Source organism: Mercenaria mercenaria, unplaced genomic scaffold (genome assembly GCF_021730395.1).
Source record: "Mercenaria mercenaria strain notata unplaced genomic scaffold, MADL_Memer_1 contig_1079, whole genome shotgun sequence".
NCBI lineage: Eukaryota > Metazoa > Mollusca > Bivalvia > Venerida > Veneridae > Mercenaria > Mercenaria mercenaria.
Genome location: NW_026459050.1, coordinates 45,766 through 64,152, shown reverse-complemented (window position 1 = coordinate 64,152; position 18,387 = coordinate 45,766). Strand labels below are relative to the sequence as shown.

At 35.5% G+C, this 18,387-nt stretch overlaps 1 long non-coding RNA gene across 3 annotated transcripts; it reads left to right on the top strand.

The window, feature by feature from the left end:
• The first annotated feature begins 1,184 nt into the window (after nucleotides 1–1,184).
• Nucleotides 1,185–15,652, top strand: LOC128551426 (uncharacterized). 3 transcript variants are annotated; one of them, XR_008368783.1, is made up of 8 exons: nucleotides 1,185–1,911; nucleotides 2,147–2,207; nucleotides 2,388–5,510; nucleotides 5,793–5,910; nucleotides 6,285–6,352; nucleotides 9,166–9,251; nucleotides 10,028–10,146; nucleotides 15,549–15,652. It is a non-coding gene; the product is annotated as an uncharacterized LOC128551426 (long non-coding RNA). The 3 variants fall into 3 exon arrangements; XR_008368784.1 differs by having other exon boundaries at nucleotides 1,185–2,207; nucleotides 2,388–4,394; nucleotides 5,351–5,510; XR_008368782.1 differs by having other exon boundaries at nucleotides 1,185–2,207.
• Nucleotides 15,653–18,387: the final 2,735 nt, after the last annotated feature.

Sequence of the window (18,387 nt, the reverse complement as noted above, 5' to 3'; positions counted from 1 at the left end):
ATTATCAAGTGTTGCGTTAGAAGATTTATTTCCCTTATTTGAAGCGGATCCTCCGTGGCCGGGTGGTTAAGGTCGCTGACTTCAAACCACTTGCCCTCCACCGAAATGGGGGTACAAGCCTTATGCGGGGCAAGCTTAATATGTTTATATTTAATCATATTTTAACGGCATTGATTCGTAGTTATTGAAAAAGAATAACCGCAAAATATATTTCTAGATATAAACTGCGGATTTCGTATTTTACGCATTCCTCCGTACAAATCCAATAGTTCCTAAATATAGACGTACGGTACGGGTACGGTACGATAATAAGGAACACCATAAGGAGAATGATTGACATTTACAGTATTTGTTTTCTATTCTGATCATGATTTTTGTCCGGAAGGTCTCATACATGCGTACACAGCTGTAATGAGTGTCGAACAGTCTTTAATGTTGCAAACGGTGAATAAATATCAACTTTTATGACAATATTTTTTATTTAAAAAACAAAACTGTGTTTTTCTCCTTTAACAACATGATTCTTTTTTTGTGTGTGTATCTTAATATGCAATATTGAGTTTTGGATATTTTGTTTATGAAATAAATTAAATCAGATAAAGCCTGTAAAATAAAGTGTTATTCAGAATGAATACACAAAGATGAACTGTTTATTTTTTGTCATTTTCTCACTTTAACAAATTGCATATGCCCCTTTATTTCAACAATTATTAGTAAGCAAAAACATGTATCGATTTTATCCTAATAGAGCCCCCAGGCAAAACATGCAAATACGACTGTATGTACTGGATTTTATCGAAGTCCTGCGTAATTATATATCTTTTGAATATACTACCTAACCATTTATGAATAGCGTATTGATTTAGATGTCACACTACCTTAAATCGATATGCATGTTTACATTGTGTGCTAAATTTAGAAAAACATAACAAAACAGGTGTATATCTTGCATTAAAAATATTTATGCGACCAACCATTACAGAGAGGGATGTTTTACTATTTATATGGCTAATAATTGAAATAGCATATCGAATGGAGGTTACTGGAAGAAAGAGTATTTCACAAACAAATATAATGTTCTGTAAATCTTGTGAAGATGACAATAAACATGTACCAGCGAACGGTTTATGCCGCGAATGTGAGGAACATATGTGTATAGCGTGTATAGCGTGTTTCGGAAAGCACAAATTATGTTAATACGACAGGATTGTTGATATTGATACAAATATTCCGGATTTAAGTGATAAAAAAGAAGATAATTTCGAAAATTGTCCGGAGCACACAAATGAAAAGATAAAGTTTTATTGTTCATCTCACGAAAATGTAGGATGTGGTGACTGTATGATATAGAACATAAAACGTGTAAAGTGGAATATGTACGTGATATATTAAAAGCGTTTAAAGAAAGCAAGGAATTTAACGACGTTGTCAAACGTGTTAATTCCTACCAGAAAGCAGTACAAAAATGTTTCACATCAATCAATGATAATGAACTAAAAAATGAAGATTTATATCACGGAATTCTAGCCGACATTAAATTATTTCGAGATTAAATGAATCCCGTTAGACAAACTGGTAGAAGAATTTGTTGAAAAATCAAACGATGCAAAAAACAACCGATAAACTTTATATTGAATCACTTGAAACATCATGCAAAGATTTGGAAAAAAAGCTATCACAAATAAGTGATGATATTGTTTCTAAAAGTAAAGAACCATACACATTTTTGTCACTGCAATGCTAAAGGAAATCGAGCAAAAGCTCTGTAGTATCATGTCAACTAACATAATTAACAGTTATAGTTTCAAAAGAAATTGTAAAATTGAAGAGCTGTTAGATCAGGTTGAACTTGGAACCGTTCATACAATGCACGAAGAAAACACACCTGGACCGGATTCACAAAGTTACACTGTACGCATATCTTTTAACGTATATTTTCTCTAACTTATGTCCTTAATGATAGAAAGAAACTTTAAAAAGAACTAATATCACATATTTATTTACCACTACAAGAGTTATTTCTAAAATCACCCGATAAACAGTTCACTGATTTGATTAATAACTATCTAATAAATGTGCTTATTTTTCTATATGTAATGAATTTTCATATTTGTTTTTATTTTTGGACTATGAAGAACCTATTTAGTTACAGGCAAAACTGGAAACCAGCCGAACAATATACGGAGAAAGCGCCTCGGCTTCACAATGTAAGAATGTAGTTTTATCTGCAAACATGTATTATTTTAAGATTTTTTCTGAGCATCAATAAAAAAATAACATTGAGTTTTATCCTAAATAATTACACCATTCCCATTATTAATGAAAACATTAAAAAATTCTTATTCGACTACATACATAAGAAATCTCCACATGCTTTTATATTTTAGGCTATGATAAACCTACTTCTATTCAAGCAAAGCCAGACACCAGTCAGACAATATAAGGAGAGAACACTTCAAAACTGGATTCACAAAGTAAAAGTGGTATTTCTTTCTTTTAACACAAGCTAATGTCTTCTTTACCAGTAAGAAAACGAAGAATTAGTCTGCAAAGCATCCTCAGTGTAGCTATTATTGTCTGAATAATATCTAAAGTAATAGCTAAGATACATATCTAAATGCTTGCATATGGACTCTGCATATATATATTTCATATTTAAGGCTATGAAACACATTTTACTATACAAGCAAAACAAGCAACAAGCCAGAAAATTTACGAAGACGCTACATCAGTTTCAGATTCACAAGGATTTTTGATTGTCCTGAAATTTATACTGTACAAAGTTCAGGATATATGCGATTGAGTTCCGGTTTTACTTTTTCGCCATATTGTTAGTGTTTTTTTGCAGTCAGATACATGGCCCCCGGTGTCACCACTTTTTCGTGCAACGGAGAGTTCCTAGTCTTTTCGGTATTTTACCTTCCCTGCGCTCTGAATGCCATATAAATGAAAAATTCAAAATAATTTGCACATTGCATCAAAAAATGCTACTTAATGGTATAAAATTCAGTAAAATAAAATTGACGCTTAAGACGTCAGTGACGATTTTGTGACGTCAGAACGGAAAAACTCACATCAAGTTTTGCTAAAAATTTTGACTTAAAATTCAGTGTTTTAAAAATCGGCTCGATAAAAAACGTATAACTTTGGTATGTTGTTTGGCAATGTGTGTACATCTAGTAGACACATAAATACTTAGGGGTCACCGACTTCAATATTTCGCAATATAACATAATTTTACCCTCACCCCCACATGGTTTGTGGCTATATAACGTTAGAGAAAAAAGAATGTGTTTCAGCTTACACAACTCACGTTCACGTTAGAAACGAAATGTATTTATTATAAGAAAGTTTCACGATATATTCGTCCTTATCTTAACGTCAGATGAGATGTACTAATGAAAGAAAACACCTTTGACAAAATACATATCTTGTACAATTGTCCGTAAGTATTTGACCTGTCACTCATTTATCTTCGCTAATATTTTCGGACGTTTTCGTTATTTTACGCAATATTGTCCTGAAAAGATCAAATAACCTTTATAGTTAACCGTCTGACATCCACGCACGTTACCTATGGTACGAAATTACCACAGACCATTTTCTAAATTCAATATAATGTAGTGTTACCGTATTTTCTTTTAGTCTTACAATGTCTTTTGCAACAATTTTTACGACACTCACTTCAAAATATCTTGAATACAAGTATATTTCTTTCAATAATTGAACCACAAAAATATATAGGTAAGTGTATTAATTTTCTATCCTGTAAAATTTGGAGATAGATCTAAAATTTGCAAAAAAAAAGATGTTAGACTGAGGACTACAACCCGCAACTCCGAGATTGATGGCTAACCGTTTTGTCCCCGCAACTACTTGCACATGCGATATTTTTTAAATCATAAAGAATACTTACGCAGTAGTTATTTCTCTATTGAGGGCAGGGACAATCTTATCAAGATACTTACGAGAATATTTCTCGTATCTTTCTCGTATGTCTCTCGCAACGTTCTCATAAGTCTGACAGGTGTCTTATGAAAATTATCGTAGCTACGATATCGTAAGTTTCTACATAAAATCCTTGTAAAGTTACGAGAGGGTCAGGGGTCTCGTAAATATTTACGATATCGTAAATAAAATGGCGGCATCCGTGTGAGCAACCACGACGAAACTTTTTCTGTCGAAAATGCTGCAGATTGCTCAGCAGTAAAACTTGATTTTCCGTGTACATGTTGCACAACAGTGGATGAACTACGTCATCGATCATACAAAAGCACGCGCTTTGGGTCAGTGCGACACGAAGCGGAAGCGAGTGTAAAGGAAATATTGAACACATAAATTCTGTTTATCTTCGCTGTTTCATGTGTTGACAGATCAATTGGAGGGACATGCTGGTAATAATTATTGTAGAAATATTCGGTTATTTAGGTATAATTTTATTAGTGTCGATATTGCAGACATTCATCATCAACGGTTATTTGGGATCGACTCGTACCCTATTTACTTCGTATCAGTGCTTTTTATCATCTATAGATATAATAAAAGAAACTGAATGTGCATGAGACTTGATTTTTATATAAAAATAAATTAAATAGGCATTAATGATCTATATCCGATACAGACAAATGCCTGCAATCGAAGGGTATGTTTGACAGTATTGCAACTGTAACAGTGAAACAGTCTTAGGAAAAATGTGCAGCCTCGACCGGGTTTCAAACCTCGGACCTTCGGCTTACCATGCCAAAGCTATACCAGTTGAGCTACCGAGGCCACTCGATACGAGAACAGCTACACACCTTCCCTCTTATTGCGAGACATTAGCACTCCTGGCCAATGTCTGCCGCAGACTGTTAAACGAATTCAGATTTACACCCCAGCCAAACTGCTTTGCCCTGCATGGGCTCCAAGGGTGAGCATCCTGGACGAGCCCCCAAATGTAACAGTCTCAGGAAAACTGTGCAGCCTCGAAGGAGATTCGAACCACGGACCTTCGGCTTACCGTGCCAACGCTCTACTAATTGAGCTACCGAGGCCACCCGATACGAGAACCGCTACACAACTAATATGACCTGTCTGTATTGAACATATGTTTACTGGATAATAAAGTCAAGGAATTCTCTTGCCCTCCAATAAATTAACTGAACGCCGCCTAGCCTGCATGATAGTCATCAGGTAACCCAATGTCTAGTCGAGAGTCCTCTAGGAGTTTTGTATCTGGCTTGAAATCTTGATTTGACATATTTGTGATATTACATATGTCATGCAATGTAAGTTACAAATGAAACATTCTTATCACACAAGCTTTGTATCACAGTTTATTATAAGGTCTTTAAAACTTTTTAGGTTGCAGAATGCCAGAAGAAATTACAGACAACAATACTGCTCAGTGCAGTAACCAGACCTGAAAAAAAAACACTGCTCAAGGCAAACTTTTGGGACAGAGTGCTGCATACATGGGCTTATGCACAAACTGAGATTTTGCAAGTCAACTGTCAAAGTCATAAAGAGAGGTAATAAAAGGAATGGAATCCAAAATACCTTTAAACTGTTAAGCAGATATTTAAACCTATGACAAATATATGAGTTATTATTGAGATAACAATCATAAAAAATAGGAAATAGCAAGAAATTGATATATTTTTTATGTTCATGATAAAAAAAAATTGGCTGCCAAATTATAACCAAAGTCATTATAACCCTTCAAAGGTAGTTTGTCGCATTAAACGAACTATTTCTGTTTTCTTAATATTGTATTATAAATAAAGTTCTAAACAGTGACAGTTTTGTAACAGATAGTGGACAATGTTGAACAGAGTTGAAGTCCTGGAATCTCGGTCAACTGCAGATAGCAGCATGGCGTAAAATAGACGTCTTGTTTTCCAGTCCAATTTTAGTCAGGGATTCTTGGTGGTATGTGACAAAAAAAGCCATTGAGGTTTTTTTTCTTCCTCTTGAATTCATACAGTCATATAGAACCATGAAAATTTCAATTTAAATTTATAAAATGTTCAAAATGAAGTAATTATAAAATTCCTTCATTCTAAAGATATATGTCTTTGTCTGAATTATAGTAGCAAATATATATATTCCTTCTTATCTTAGAGTGATAGTAATAAATGTATTGCACATTATAAACATTTAATAATTCTTCATATTAAAGCAGATTTTATTGTTTGTTTCTGAAAAAAACAGTTGACAGACCATATTATTGATATTACATTTTGTCATAATAAACTAGCTTTAATAAACCAGGATAAGTTTGAACATTAGCTTTACTTTTTCAGGTATGAAACTGCAGTCAACACAGGCTTTTAGAGGTCTGCAAGTACAGAGTTTTAAATTGTGAAACAAAGTAAGTTATTTTTAGCCCGACTATTCGAAGAGTAAGTAGAGCTATCCTACTCGCCACGGCGTCGGCGTCAGCGTCGGCGTCACACCTTGGTTAAGTTTTTCGTAGCAGTCCAGATTTTGGCGAAGTCTTTTGAGATAAAGCTTTGAAACTTCAACACTTGTTTACAATCACCATGGCCAGTTATAGGCAAGAGCACATAACTCTATTAGGGATTTTGGCTGAATTATGGCCCCTTTTGACTTAGAAATCATGGTTAAGTTTTTCATACCAGTTCATATTTTGACAGGGTCTTTTGAGATAAAGCTTTGAAACTTTCTACAATTGTTTACCATCACAATGTCCAGTTATAGGCAAGAGTACATAACTCCGGCAAGGATTTTGGCTGAATTATGGCCCCTTTCGACTTAGAAATCTTGGTTAAATTTTTCGTACCAGTTCATATTTTGACAAAGTCTCTGGAGATAAAGCTTTGAAACTTTCAACACTTGTTAACCATCACCATGTTCAGTTATAGGCAAGAGCACATAACTCCATCAAGAATTTTAGCTGAATTATGGCCCTTTTTGACTTAGAAATCTGGGTTAAGTTTTTCGTACCTGTTCATATTTTGACAAAATCTTTGAAGATAAAGCTTTGAAACTTTCAACACCTGTTTACCATCACCATGTCCAGTTATAGGCAAGAGTACATAACTTCATCAAGGATTTTGGCTGAATTATGGCCCCTTTTTACTTAGAAATCTTGGTTAAGTTTTTCGTACCAGTTCATATTTTGTGAAAAGTGTTTGACATATGGCTTTGAAACTTTTATCACTTGTTCAGTATAATAGTCTCTATCTGTAGAAAAGAGTACATAACTGTGTCTTATACTTTGGCTGAATTATTGCCTTTTTTGGACTTGGAAATTGGTTCTGATTTCATACAAGCCCACGTTTTGTCAAAACTATTTGACATATGGCTTTTAAATTTAGAACACTTGTTTATCATCATGATTTCCATCTGTAGGCAAGAGTACATAACTCTGACAACTATTTTGGCTGCATAATGACCCTTTTAGGACTTTGAAATTGGTTCACACATTGCTATTTAGTGCAAGACTTATCAAAATCCACAAATACAGGAACATTGTTTGTCTAATGTATTTTTTTCTTTTGTCTGAATATCTGTAGAAATATTTTGACTCCATTCTTCAATCAATTCTTCGAATAGTCGAGCGCGCTATCATCCGACAGTTCTTGTTGTATTTTCTAAGACCTGTAGGGCATATTTAAGACTTATACATGCTATACCTATTCACTTTTACTTCTCAGAATTCATCATATAATATGTCATACCAGATAGCACACAGTTCTGTTTGTCCATATAGAGTACACCTTTTATTTGCTTGAAAATATTTTGACTTAAATTTTCACAACTGATGTGGTATCAGTTGCCCTTTGTTGCTGTACATTTGAAATCCACACTAGGGGTATAGCATTCTTTAATGCAGGAAAGTTATCCAGCTAATTTACATAGTGTTGGTTGTTAAAACAAGTGCCTGCTCTATCTTGCCTGAAATAATACATGGGGTCTTCTGTCACCATTAAAAGCTTGAAAGTCATACTAAAAAAATGGTTTTGCCCCTTTTAAGTTCCTTACATTTTGATGTTAACAAGAAAGTAGTAACAGTACACACCACAATGAACTGAAAATATGCTTATACAGCTTGATGAACTAAATTAGATTTTAGCTGGAATTTCTACAATTTAAAAATTAATCAGTCATGTTTAATAATGTGCCAGGAGTTTTACATATCAGCAGGTTTCTCAAGCACTACTTTATGAAATGCTTTCAAACGTCAGACACACATGTCTTCTTCATCATTAGTTGATCTCACAGACAGGTCATATAGAGCTCTCTAGCTTTTTTTTGGTCAGAATTATGCCTCTTTTTTAAACTAGAGATTTTGGTAACAGTTTTGCATGTGTTTCAAAAACTACTGGGCCTTCATAAATTACTTTGCTGTCATCAGATAACCTCACAGGGCAAGTTGTGTAACTCTAGCTTCAGTCTTGTCGAAATTGTGCCTCTTTTAATTTAGAAAATTTTATTAAAGATTAATGCATGTAAGCTGGTTTCTCATAAACAACTTCCCATATGATGATAATATTTTCAGCTTTAGAATAATTAAATACACATAAAGTTTAAACATGGATGTATATGTGACAGCCCTGATTTTAAGGGTTTGGATAGTAATATTTTAAAATCAAGAGTTATCTCCCTTTGTTAGTTTTATTGTGTTTTTGTGTGCATTCATGTGCATTGACCCTAGGTCAAAATTTTCCCTCAGTCTAAAATGCTTTAATTTCATTTGATGAGTCTTTCATTAGATACCTGGTCATTGTCTGTATAGTCATGTAACTGAATACTAGGAATATAAACTAGCTATTTTTATTTAGGGACACAGACTGTCAAAAATAAATGTTTAACATTAGGTATATGGGCATTTTCTCCAACAATTTAGGGGCCCAGCCCAAAATCTAGGGGCCATGGGCTACTGGGCCCCTGCTAATTTATATCCTTGAATACATGTATTGAGCTTTTTATTTTAAAATAATTTGAATAACTATTGGATTAAATACAGGTTTTTTATTTCACTCACTACAGTTTGTAATTATCAATTCAATGGTCTCATACAGTGCTTAGTAATGATTTTATCTTTTATGCTATTGGCTCATTCTGTTTAGACAGTTAATGTTTTGTTTCATAAATGGCAGTCTTTCTTATCACTGTCGCATTCTCTATTTGCACTATAAACCATTTAATCATTTACAGACCTCTAACCAGATCACAGAGTGTGTGTGTGTTATGCTGTGCTGAGATATTGCTGTGACATATGGTGGATTTAGGTCCACAACCTGGTATGCATAATTTGTATTTGTAACCTTTAATTAATTGCATAGCAATGTACATTTGAGTTTACACACTTCCTGGAGTATATGTATTTTAGCTGTAATATGCCACTACACACACATGTATATGTTTGTGCCTGAGATGTCATTATTTGATTAAGAGATATGCTTAATATGAACTGTACGGTATTTTGTGTAACAACTTTGTGTCTAACATGATTGTAAGTATTTGTAGTAAGTATTGTTCATATGTACTTTCAGGATGCGTTTTACTAAATACTATGGAGATACTAATATTAAAATAGTAAAACTACAATTGGTAAATTGCTTGTTGACCTTAACAAAGGAATGAGAAGAACCCATCCCCATAAACACAATTAGTTTTTACAGTAAATCATTATGGCATCCTATAGAAACTAACAGAGTGGCATATACATATTCTATATTACTGTAGGTTGAAAATATTGTTTTGCCCATACCAAAGTTTTAGATATGTGTAGATAATCAGTTTTTTTTTCATATGTTTTTTTCACAATACAGTGTTTAAACTAATTGAGCAAATTGTAAACAATTCTTACATTCAGTTAAACTTCTTTCAGAAAATTGCACTAAAGTAACACAGTGATTATGACTGAAAGAAGATAATAGGATATTTGTTTTCATCTAGAGAAATTAAAATGAGGGTTGGAACAATTTTGGCCAGTCAGTTGAAGTAGTTGAGGGTGGTTCTTCACATTATTTGATGGGAAAAAAACATGTATATATGTTGTTGTTGTTTTTTTCAGGTAATATGAGTTGACAACTGTACAAGACATCCTATTGAAGACAGTTCTGAGTGAGCAACAGCCCAAGACACATTGTTATTGCTGCCCTGTTATCTACTGAGTTTCTACATACAAGTCAAGTAAGTACATGCTAAACTGAATTCATTTAAAGCTTTTTTAGCTTGACTGTATGAAGTTTATGGAGAGCTGTCCTACTTGCCCCGGCATCAGCATCCATGTCTACACCTGTTAGTACAAGGTGGATTTTCTTCAAACTTAAAACCACATCATATGACACAAGGGACAAAACTCTGGCACCAGTATTCCTTGAATTATTCCCCTTTTGTACTAAAAATTTCAGGTTAAATTTTCAGTGCAATTTTCATTCTATTAATTATTACTGTAAGTGTACATATATTAGCGCAGCTAAAAATTAGCGCAAACGCCTTAAATTGAGTAGTTTCGACTTATTAGCGCGTACTTATATTAGCGCAGTATCACCAGCGCTAAAATAGCCAATTGGTGCCTGAATGGTATTCGTAATGAAATCGACCAGGCAAATAAACATAAACATGCATAGGTCTACAGTATGGCATAAAATCTACATCCGTTTAGATCAGTGTTAATCTGTATGCTGTAAATAGGTCTACAGTATGACATAAAATCTACATCTGTTTAGATCAGTGATAATCTGTATACTGTAAATTTGTACATGTATACAGTGCAGAATGGTGATAATTGTCTGTTTTCAAATTTACACTTGGTTTTCAAAGCAGTAAAATGTTAAGTGACACTCGTAATTAGCGTGACCGGACAAACTGGCGATCTACTCCGAAGGTGTTATATACCATGTTTATGGACAATGGCGTAGATAAAAAAAATGCAACTTAATTTACAGAAATAGCTGACTTTTGTACTAATATTCAAACAGGTAAAATTATTGTATTCAAAACTTCCTGCAGAATAATAGTTAGGAATGCAGTTATTGTCATATTTACACAATAAATACATGTATATATTTCTCTGTGTTCTCTTGCATTGTAATTACGGTATTTTCAATACTTTAAATATCACTTTTTTAGGGAAAGCCTTTCATTTCAGTCTAATAATATGAATTAGCGCATGCCGGATCCCGATAATTGCGCGAAAATTAGTACTCCGCTAATATTAATACATTTACAGTAATTGATTAAAACTTGAAATACATTGCAGTTGTTCCACGTCATCTCCCACATCATAATGACACAAGGTCCCAAAAAAATACACAAATTTTTAATGAATTATGCCAAATTGTACTTACTTAAAGAATGAATCTGGGTCATGTTGAGTCAAAAACAAGGTCACTCGGTCGAATCAAAGGAAAGCTTGTAAACACTAGAGGTCACAGTTGTGACTCAATCTTGAATGAATTTTGGTAAGAATGTTTATCTTGATGGTATCTAGGCTAAGTTTGAAACTGGGTCATGTGGAATTAAAAACTAGGTCACTAGGTCAGATCAAATGAAAATCTTGTCAATACTTTTAGAGTTCACAGTTTAAGTTGGAACCTGATGGGAATTGGTTATAATAATTGTCTTGATAATCTATAGGACTGGTCAACTTTGAATCTGGGTTATCTGGAGTTACAAACTAGGTCAATCTTCATGAAACTTTGCTAGGATGTTTATCTTGATGATCTTAATGCCAAGATTGAATCTGGGTCATGTGGTTTTAAAAACTAGGTCACGTGGCTAGATCAAAGGAAAATCTTGTTAACACTGTAGAGACCACATTTTAAGTTTGAAACTCATGAAAAATGGTCAGAATGATTATCTGAATGAATTCTAGGTCAGGTTTGAATATGGGTTAATATGGGTCAAAAACTAGGTCACCCAGTCAAATAAACTAAAAAGCGGGTGTATGTGCAATATGGGCTGCGTTTTTGAGTGGATATTGGTGAAATTTTATCAGAATAAATTTCTTGATGAAATCTAGATAAAGTTTGAATCTGGGCCATCTAGGGTCAAAAACTAGGTCACCTGGTCATGTCAAAGAAAAACATTGTGTCTGCAATAGGGGCTGCATTTGTCATTTGATGTGCATGAAACTTATTCAGAATGTTTGTCTCCATCAAATCTCAGAGGATTATTTATCTGAGTCACCTTGGATGAAAAACTAGGTCAGCAGGTCAAATTAAAGAAAAGGTTTACACTCTAGGGCCTACGTGTTTGATTAAATCTTTATACAGCTTTGTCAGAATGTTTGTTATCAATAAGTCCTAAATCTTGTAGAATCTTGGTTATGTGGGGTCAAAAATTAGGTCACTAGGTAAAATCAAAAGAAAAGCTTATTTACACTCTAGAGGCGACTTTTTTTGCTCCAATCTTCCCAAAACTTTGTCAGAATGTTTGTTTTCATCAAATCTTGAATTAATTCTAAATTGAAGCACGTAGGGCCAAAACTAGGTCATTAGGTCAAATAAAAGAAAAAGCTTGTTTACACTCAAGAGGCAACATTTTTGGTCCAATCTTAATGAAAATAGATCAGAATATTTGTCTCCATGAAATCACTAGGTTAAACATGTTTACACTGTTATGGTATGTTACTCAGGTGAGCAACCTTAGGCCATCTTGGGCATCTTGATACTTAAATGTTAGGTAAAAGTTTTATTTTGATGAACATTCACTCTACCTTTGTTATTATCAAATGGTTTTAATTCAAACTTAAAACAGTTGTTTGGCATCATCACCCACATCACATGACACAAGGTCCACAAGTGGCACCAGTATTTCATGAATGGTGCCACCATTTTAGCTCACCTGAACTTTGTTCAGGTTGAGCTGTTAGTGTAGGTGGATGGTTCGTTGTACATCGCCCAGCTTCCTGTGTTAGTAATTTCATTTAAACATCTTCTTCGCTGAAACTACCGGTCAGAATTACGCAAAACTTGGTCAGTAACATCCTGTCATGGACATTTAATTAAATAGTTTTCTAAGATTCTTCTTGATTTTTAGTGGCCATCAAAAGCTAAAGGAAGAAAAACTTTTAAATGACTTCTTCTTTTGAACCGCTTGATGGATCTTCATTAAATTTGGTTTGTAGCATTAATTAAAGGTCCCCACCCAAGTTTGTTCAAAGTGAGGGCACTTGGGTCCCCTTTTAGGGGCAGCTAGAGGCTGAGCTAAAAATAGAAATACCTTTAACCTACACTTGACATGAACAGCTGAATGTATCTTCTTCAGACTTGGTATATACAGAGCTAAAATAGAAAAGAAGTAGATAACTCCTTGTCTTGTAGCTAGTTCAGATGTGATCAGTACAAACCCTAGTTGTGCATTGTGCATGTTAGGCTCTTACCCTTATCCTGCTAAATTTCTATAATGAATTAGTCACAGTAACATTAACTGTAAAAAGGGGTACTTAATATGAAAAATAAACTGACTGAATGGTAAACAGTGCAGATCATGATCAGACTGCATGGATGTGCAGGTTAATCATGATTTACACTGGTCGCAAAGACAGAATCAGTCGTGTCCAGCATGATAAGAGTTAACATATATTCTGCTGAGTTATGGAACTTTGTTTTTTGTTAGCTCACCAGAGCACAAAGTGCTCAAGGTGAGCTATTGTGACCGGTCATTGTCCGGCGTCCGTCGTGCATCAACATTTGCCTTGTGAACACTCTAGAAGCCACATTTTTGACCCAATCTTTATGATTCTTGGTCAGAATGTTAATCTTGATGAGCTCTAGATCAGGTTTGAAACTGGGTCATGTGGGTCAAAAACTAGGTCAGTAGGTCAGATCAAAGGAAAAGCTTGTGTACACTCTAGAGGCCACAGTTATTACCCAATATTTATGCAACTTGGCCAGAATGTTTGCCTTGATGATTTCTAGGTCAAGTTTGAAGCTGAATCATTTGGGGTCAAAAGCTAGGTCACCCGGACAAATCAAAGGAAATACGTGTGAACACTTTAGAGGCCACAGTTGTGATCCAGTCTTTATGAAACTTTGTCAGAATGTTTGTCTTGATTACTTCTAGGTAAAGTTTGAAACTGGGTCATGTGGGGTCGTGGTTTCCGAAAGATAACTCATGAAAGGCTTGATCGATTTTAATAATTTTTGGTACACAAGTGTAACATTAGAAAATACATGTCAGTTTCGAAATTGGGATCAGTAGGTCAAAGGTCAAGGTCGTATTGACCCTGAACAGTTAAACGGTTTCTGGATGAAAACTTGAGAACGCTTGCACCTAGGATAATTAATTTTGGTACACAGGTGTAACATCATAAAATGCAGGTTAACTTCGACATTGATGTCTGTAGGACAAAGATCAAGGTCACAGTGACTCGGAACAGTTAAATGGTTTCCGGATGATAACTTGAGAACACGTTTGGGCCTAGGATTATGAATTTTGATACACAGGTGTAACATCATGAAATACAGGTCAAGTTCTACTTTGAGTTCAGTAGGTCAAAGGTCAAGGTCACAGTGACTCGGAACATTTAAATGCTTTCCGGATGATAACTTGAGAACGCTTGGGCCTAGGATCATAAATTTTGGTACACAGGTGTAACATCATGAAATGTAGGTCAAATTCTACTTTGAGGTCAGTAGGTCATAGGTCAAGGTCACAGTGACTCGGAACAGTTAAACGGTTTCCGGATGACAACATGAGAACGCTTGGGTCTAAGATCATAAATTTTGGTACACAGGTGTAACATGATATAAAAACAGGTCAAGTTTATAGGGAGGTTGGTTATGACCAGCAGATGATCCCTACTGATTTTGAGGTCAGTAGGTCACAGGTCAAGGTCACAGTGACCCGGAACATTTAAACGGTTTTCGGACATTAACTTCAGAAGGCTTGGGACTAGGATCACGAAACTTAATAGGGAGGTTGGTCATTACCAGCAGATGATTTGTATTGATTTTGAGTCCCAAAGGTCAAAGGTCAGAGTGACCTGGAACATTTAAACCTTTTCCAGACAATAACTTGAGAACGCTTGAGCCGAGGATCATGAAACTTCATAGGGAGGCTGATCATGACCAGCAAATTACCTCTATTGATTTTGAGGTCAGTAGGTCAAAGGTCAAGCATGTTCACTGTCGACATTGGCTTAGTTCTGTGACAAGGACATATTGTGGGGGTATAATTCGTCACTCCTGTGACAATTCTAGTTTTCATTAAAATTGATCTATAGCATCATTGTAAGGTCATCTCTCAAATTTGTTCAAATGAGGGCACATGATCTGTTTTATGTTTTTATACTGATCACAAATATTATTATTCATGATTCTGTGTGTCATAAATATATTCACTGTCATATGGTGAAGGTCTTGGACCTTCTTAATTCGTCCGTCACATTAGCTGGTGTACTCAATTGCTCTTACAGTTACCATACATGGTATGATTAGGCTTAAGAAGTAGATGATCCCAAATGTTTTGGGGATTAGTAGGTCAAGGTCATACAGATCAGAGGAACAACCTATCATGGGGGCATACACGTTCTTCAAACAGCTCTTATGAATATGTGTATCTTGACTGATTTCTTTTTTTTTCAGGTATCCATCAAAGATTGGCCATGGTGTTTACAGAACTGAAAGCCAAGCTGTGATTTTTGGAAATTTATTATAAAGTTCTAAATGGAAATACAATTTGAAAAGCACAGACAACTTCTTGTATTTTTAAGCTACCACTTAACCATAGTGTTAATGGATTGATTACAGACATAAATGTATGCCGTGAAGTTCAGTTTAAATTGACTAAATATAAACGCTGTAACAAGAGGATTGGTCAATAGCTGAAAGGTCAAGCTCGAAGGCTAAATGCTTTTGTGTCTCTGAATTTCGTATAGGGAGAAGATGTCAAAAGGTCATATTTATGCCCAACTTTGAAGAATATGTGGTGAATTGTTTTGCTTATTGTTGGTCTGTCAGCATCGTTTTAATAGGAATGGTCTCCGTCCTGACGTTCGTCCGTAACATTTCTATCGCTAAGTATACATCCTATACCCCTCCAAGGATTTTCATGAAACTTGGGTTAAATGATCACCTCATTAAAACAATATGCAGAACTTATGAGTCAACCGTGTCTGCTCTGTATCTCAACCCATTGAAGGACTTTCATGAAACTTAGATCAAATGATCATCTCATCAAGACAATATGCAGACCTTGAGAGTCAGCCTTATTGGCTCAATGTCAAAGGTTTGAGCTCTGTATCTCCCAAACCACTTGAATTATTTTCATTACACTTTGGTCAATTGATCACCTCATCAAGACAATTTTAAGAACTTATGAGTCAGCCATGTTGGCTCAAGGTCAAGGTCAAAGGTTTGATCCTTCATTTTGGGTCTGCTATGTATCTTCTAAACACCTTGACGAATTTTTAAATTCATAAATGTTGTCATTTAATTAACAACGTCAGTGCTTCCACCCATTACCATCAGCCCTTTCACTATCTAAAACAGCGGCGGCGGACAGCTGTCTTTCAGATTGCATTGTCTGATCAATAACTAGATAATACTTGTGCCTACAGTAGTCAAACTTCATGGGACTATTACCTGTAGACAGCAGATGACTCTTACTGTTGTTGGGATCAGTGGAATAACGTTCATAGTAGTTTTGAGACTGTAAACAGTTTCCGACCAATATTTCAGGAGTGTGTTTGCCTACTGACGTCAAGCTTTATAGAAATGTCTGTGGTAAGTAGACTTCTATTGTCACAAGGACGTTAAAACTGAAAACTTTGTCTGCTGTATACTTGAAGAGTGCTGTAGCTGACAGATTTAGAACTACAATATGATTTCCTGTTGTCATCAAATGATCATTACGGTCAGTTGTTTGAAGGTCATGGTGACCTCTAGACTGAAAATGTTCTCCGGCCAATATCTGAAGAACCCTTTAGCCTACAGCCTTTAAACGTCCTAGAGAGATTGAATGTAAATGACCTATACATTTTACGTGTCAGTATGTCGGAGGTCAGGGTCACTGACCCTTAGACTGATAAGTTTCTGCTTAATAACTATAGAACACTTGCTCCTACTCTAACTTCACAGGGGGCCTCCGTGGCCGAGGGGTTAAGGTCGCTGACTTCAAATCACTTACCCCTAACCGACGTGGGTTCGAGTCTCACTCGGGGTGTTGAATTCTTCATATAAGAAAGCTATCCAGCTGGCTTACGGAAGGTCGGTGCCCGCTTATGATGAAATAATGCACGGAGTGGCACCTGGGGTCTTCATTCACCATCAAAGCTGGAAAATCGCCATATGACATATAATTGCCGGTGTGAATTAAACAACAAAAAATACCTAACTTCACAGACTTATTTTCTATTTTCAACATATGACACTTGAGGTTTTTGCTGCTGATGAGTCAAAGTCAAAGTCAAAGTGAAAAAGATCCTCATTCATATGATTTACATACTAAGCCGGGGTTTGAACCTGTATTGAAGTATGGGAAGTTTTTTGTTATCACTAGGTTAGGAAAGAAACAGCCATACCTGTCATTTCGTCATGATCTGTACGAAACAAGGCCGGAATGTTTATTTTCGTAAAATCGCGACCAAGTCTGAAATTTGGATAAAAATCTAGATCAAATCGCAAAAATACACGTTTACAACTAATGTCACATTTTCTACTTTATGTTTTTGTTTTGATGAATTCAAGTTACAAACTGTTCATCTGCGAGCAAAATATACGTCACTAGTTGAAATCATAGAAACTAGCACACTGTTTCTGTACACCTGTCCTGTCAACCTAAAGTATTTCGACAGAGTAAGATAGGTATGTCTGTCAGTTAGAAAAATTCTGAATAGTACATGCAATAATTAATCACAGGTGCCGATCCGGGCATTCTTTTAAGAACGAGTGGACACTTTTCTGAATACTGACCTTCCGTAAGCCATACTGACAACATCCTCACGTGATGTTTCGAACCCACAGCGAGGCAAGTGATTCGAAGTCAGCGACCTTTACCACTCGGATACACCATTCATTAATCTTACCAAGCAACTGGTGCAATGCAATGCATGGAAACATGGTACCGTACATCGTCTTGTGTATATTTCTACACATTCATAGTTATTTTAAGCATACAAATTGAGCCGCGCCATGAGAAAACCAACATAGTGGCTTTGCGACCAGCATGGATCCAGACCAGCCTGCGCATCCGCGCAGTCTGGTCAGGATCCATGCTGCTCGTTTACAGTTTCTCTAATTCCAATAGGCTTTGAAAGCGAACAGCATGGATCCTGACTGGACTGCGCATATGCGCAGGCTTGTCTGGATCCATACTGGTCGCAAAGCCACTAGGTTGGTTTTCTCATGGCGCGGCTCATATGTGTTACACAGAAGGACTTGAAAATCTTGCAAATTGGGCCGTGATAGATCGTATCTTTTTCAA